Below are 5,580 nucleotides of genomic sequence, written 5' to 3' on the forward strand. Positions count from 1 at the left end.
CGCAACCGTTGCCGAATGGGTTTAGCATCCGGGTAGGTTTTGATTTCATGAACAACAATGGCAGGATCAATTCCCGGCATTTCCTCGTAAGACCAGGCAAACACGTCACGGAATTCTTGGAATAGGGCCTTGTAAGTTTGGATTTCTTCTTCAGTACATGCGGCACCTATATGAATGTTCTCCTCGATTTCGGGCTTCACTGAAATATCAATGGGAATAGTACGAGAAATATTCCCTAAATTCAGCTCTGAATCAGAATGTTTCGTTGGATCCTGAGCGTCTTTGACATATTCAGCGGTAAAGATAGATGAAAAATCATTTTCAAATGCATCGCCCTTAGGTAAAAACGAAGATCTGTGATGGAGATCTTCCCATGGTAGATCATCTACACTTAGGATTTCGCGAAGTTGTTCGTCAGATGACACTTCTTCGGGAAACGTTATCCGTTCTAAGGGTGAGGTGAAAAATGACTCTTCACTGACCACATTCATTTGGTTGGTTTCGGTTGAATGAAAATCAGTAAAAGACATAAGAGCTTCATAAGCAATCTCATACGGACTCAACGGCATAACATCACCGAGTGAGTCTAGCTCAGAGTCAGATGGAACATACCAAGGATCATCATAAATAATGTTTTCTGACGTGATCATATGAATTGTTGCAAACGAAGGGTCTGCATTGAGTGGAGGGAGAGGAAAAGTTCCCAGTAAACCGGAATCCTTAACTAAACCTACACCAATGTCCCTATAAGGGATTGTCGTTTTACCAACATGCTGGATAGTTTTTGAAGAGGTTGGGTCGGATGAAAAGTATGTCAGCTGATCAATAGTCACGATCTTACCGTTATGTGGAAACTTAATGATTCTGAAGACCGATGAAACGACCGCTGTCATAGCATATGACCAACTTCGACCCAAAAGAAGGTTGTAGTCTAGAGGGGCATCAACCACTTCCACATCTAGACTAACGGTTTTTCCTTCGACCCCTATAGGCAATTCTTGCAGAATACCAAACGGACGGAACCCACGGCCATCAAAGGCCTTAAGGATGGTGGGGGATTGGTTCAACGAAGGAGAACCAAGCGATATCCAACATTGAATCGACATAATACACGTAGAAGCTCCCTCATCAATCACAGTCCGATGAATAGGCCTGTTTTTTACTATCACTGGGATTTGGAAAGCCATTTGATGGGGGAGACGAGGTGTACTATTTTCTAGATCAAAGATCATTAGGTTCGGGTCCTGAACATCGACAGCTCCGATAGCCGACAAAAGCAATTTTCGTTGCGCTGGACATGATTGCAGCACTTCGAGTGCCGACATTGTTGAAGGTGAAACAGCTAAGTCTTCAACAATGTTGTAATTCTGGGCTGCTCTCGCATGTGGATTGAAAGCAGACCTTCGAAGTACACCCTTGGCGGGCGGCTTAATCACTAAGTCTGGGTTAGGTTTTTCGATCTGTAGTGGATCGGGACCAGGAGTTGAGGTTGATGGGTTAGAGTGAGAAGATTCTGCTTCCTTACCATCAACAGGAGCCTTACTACCATAATCTTGCGATCGAGTCGCAATCCTGACATGAGACATCATCAAAATGGGTTCTTCACTGGCATTCGAAGAAGAACCTATCATCTTATTCTCCTGCTCTGGAAATGGATTTTTTAACACAGCAGGAGTGGGAGAACCTTTGACTATTTTCACTACCTCGGCCCGATGAGGGCAGTCTCTCGTAAAATGATCTTCTTCACAAATGAGACAAGGATATCGAGGTTTGCGTTTTTCGTCATTGGTTTCCGACTTTTCCGTTTTCTCCTTTGGAGCCTTGTCTGCTTTAGCCTTCTTCTTTCCTTTCTTCTTTCCACCGTTTTTTGATTTGGCCGTAGATGACTCTACAGCGTGAATGTCGGCGGTAAGTTCAGGAGGAGAAGACTCTCCTATCGGAGAATCAGGCAAAGTGATAATTGGAGTATTGGAGGCCTTGGAAGACTTCTTCTTACTCTTCGTAGTCACGATACCAATCATACCATCAGCGGCATGAGATCCCGAAGGAGCAGCAGCGATTTGGTTTGACTTTGGAAGATCCGGAATTTTCTCGTGTAACGTACCCGACTGAGTGTAAACTAAGTCAAGGTATTGTGCCTGAGCAATGACTTGCTCCTCAGTAACTACTCCGGCCTTAGCTACATCCTCAGTAATTCTTGGTAATAATGATTTGACAAACCATTCAGCTAAGATTTGGTCCGGGATAAAAACTTTCACTAATCTTCTTCGACGTCTCCACTCATGGATGTGATCAGAAATGTACGTGGACGTCGATTGTTTTAGCGAAGTTAATAATTCTGTACCATTATCGTATCTGACTGGTAACTGAAAATGAGTTAAGAACGAGGTAGCTAACTGGCTAAAGTTGTAAAAAGAGGCCCGTGGTAACTCAATGTACCACTTGGCTGCGAGACCAATGAGTGTACGCTGGAAAAGACGTAAGCGGATGGAATCATCTGAGATGGAATTTGATGCACACCAGAGGTGGTAAGTCATCACGTGATTAGACGGATCCTCTCCAGACTTACCTTCGAACTTGGGTATATCGCTGGGCAACTTATTTGGCATTGGCGGCCAGAACTGAAGATATTGAATTGGATCGTTCGTTAGGCGCGTCAAGTCGGGTAAATCTAAAGTCGCAATAAACGGTAACTGCCGGTTAGGATCTCTAAAACTCTGAGTCACAACACCAGCCCCAGGAGGAGGATATCCAGGATAACTAGGAACAGGAGTCGCATTTGGGATATTATATCCTCCTGGAAAACCAGGATTAACCGGACCGTACTGGGGTTGCTGAGGTGGTTGATAAGTGTACCCAGGATACGGTTGATATTGGTAAACCGGTTGTTGGGCAGCTTGCCCAGGTTGATACTGTCCCTGGTACGGAGGTTGAACAAATTGAGGTTGAGTAGTAACAACCGTACTTGTACCAGGTTGGCCTGCAGGCATCTGGACTGTGGTTTGAACCATGGGTCCAGACAACGGTACAGATGTCTGAGGAGTGGTGACAGGGACAGTAGAAACCGGAGCTGTCGATACTCCAGAAGTAAGCATGGTAGATGAAGCGGTAGTTGCTGCAGCCGTGTGAGGTGGAGTACCAGGTGCAATTGGCGGCTGAGTAACTACAGAAGTTACAGGGGTCTGAACACTTGACTGGACAGGTTGCGGTTGCTGGGGTGGACCAGGAACTGCAGGTTGTCCTGCTTGAGGTACCGACTGTATACTTGGTTGCGACATCTGTTGACCCTGTGACGGATCCCATGTTAACATTCCAGGGTATTGACTCGTAACAGGTTGAGGATACTGAGATCCATAGCCGTATTGAGGATAGGGTTGATAACCGTAAGGTGCAGTCCCATATGATTGCCCTTGAGGTGGTTGATAACCTTGACCAGGGTATTGACCCGTAGGTTGATAACCTTGAGGTAAATACGAGTACTGGGGTTGACCTTGACCTTGGGGTTGGTATCCTTGAGGTTGATACCCTTGGGGTTGATACCCTTGGGGTTGCCATCCTTGAGGTTGCCATCCTTGAGGTTGATATTGATACTGAGGTTGACTTTGGGGTACATATTGAGGCTGGGGTTGATACCCTTGAGGTTGCCCCCCAGTCACGAATGAAGTACCTTGAGGTTGCCCCCCAGGCATTAACGAAGGTTGCCCCCCAGGCGGTAATTGGCCACCTTGAGGTTGGTTAATGGGAGTTGAACCTGACATCATATAAACGTCACCTATACTCAATGGTACATTACCACTGTTTCCAACTAATAACCCATGATCAATGGGTTGAGGAGATGCTCCCGCAAAGGTACCAGAAAGTGATTGATACCCAGTAGGAACAGAAGGACCGCCATGTAAAAATGATTCAGGACTTTGCGAAAACACAGATGACTGACCAGACATATTTACAGGAGAATGAATTCCTCTAGGTGGAATAGGAGTACGAGGTGTAGAAAAACCTACTGAGTTGTCTAAAAAATTGGTTAATGCAAGGTACCAAGATTCACTTCTAGGAGGACTGTAAAAGATGGATTCACGCTCCCTTAGATCAAGGGTAATTAGATCTTCAGAATCAGAAACGCCTATTTCTTCCTCTGGAACAAGTTCTTCTATAGCAATTAATCCAACAGGAAGATTTTCGGTGATAATTCTTTCTATTCTTGGTGAATCAGGAACACTAGGAGTTGGAGTAACAGGTTCGGAAATTTCAGGTTCTTCGCCTGTTTCACTGGCAGATGAAAAACTACCAGCAAGCTCGAAAACTGTAACAGCTTCGGGATTGTAACCTGTTTCTAATCTTTGGTAATCTGGATGGACTACCAAAGAAAAATCTCCTTCTTCAGGTGATCCTACTCTACTGCCACTAGGAGGAGTTACAAGGACCTTTAACCCTTCTAAATTACCTGGGTCGTCTCGAGGAGGGGATCCCCTAAGTCTACGGGATCTTCTCAACAATTCGACAACAGAAACAACTTCAGGAGACTGGCCCGCAATTCGACGGGACCTTCTCGGTAATTCCGCCACAATTAAAGATTTTTAACTACAACATACGAAAACAAAGTAAAAATTTCAAATCAAACCACCTAAAGTCTTCTAAAGAAGCAAACAAATTTGAAGCACACGCCTAAATAATCTAGAGCGTCAAACCACACACAAACAGTAGTCTTCCGGACCAAAAGCGCTAGTTGGTGATTAGGCCCAACCTCGCAGGATTCAGTACAGAAATGGCGGGTGGAACAGTTACCCCGGCAACCTGCTTAATGAATAGACTGGACCAAGTTCCTCCACTTTAACCGTCTCGAAGTGAAGCGAACCCCCCAGAAAATCCAAGTGAGTATAACCGACGTCTGCTCCAGGTACAGTGGGACCTTCCCTCCACCGTCACCTTGGGTAGAATCCTAGATATTATGGCCACTAAGGTTACCAATCACAACAATTACACCTGGGGGAACAATCTAAACTCCGACAGCACGCAAGGGCAGAGTAGCAAGCTCCAATCCCCTTACCGGCTCCTTGACAACAATCCAAGGTTTACCGATAAGTGACCCCTGGCTCCTCGACAATGGTTAATCCGAGGTTTACCGTTTGTAATACGTACTGCCTGGCGTCGTTCCCAACGAGGGAGGAATGATCCCCTCACTGGTTCGGACACGAGCTCGTGCTTCTCCTTTAAGAGGAGCTTTCCCAGAATGTAACTGAAACAATTGGATTTGTTCTACTCAAGATAGACTATCTGTTTGGTTTTGTAGTCTTGGAGAGTTAAGTACTCACCTACTCCAAGACCTTAGCCTAAGCTATGTTGGTGCTTCAGAGCCCTAGAAAAATAAAGATTACTAGATTGATTTTAATTTAAGCGTTACTTTTAAGGTTGTTTCTTAAGTCAAAAGGTGATGGAAGTGAAACCAGTGGTGTGTTGACTCGACTCGAAACCACTACAAAATGCACCTAGAATGATTTGTCCACTACTTTACTTTTTCGATGAATTGCTTAACTAAAAAGTTGAGAGAATGCAATCTTTATAAAAGCAACTTCTTAATTG

This window comes from Pinus tabuliformis, chromosome 1_2, assembly GCF_031772625.1.
Source record: "Pinus tabuliformis cultivar Carrire ecotype Pingquan chromosome 1_2, CPIR1, whole genome shotgun sequence".
Lineage (NCBI taxonomy): Eukaryota > Viridiplantae > Streptophyta > Pinopsida > Pinales > Pinaceae > Pinus > Pinus tabuliformis.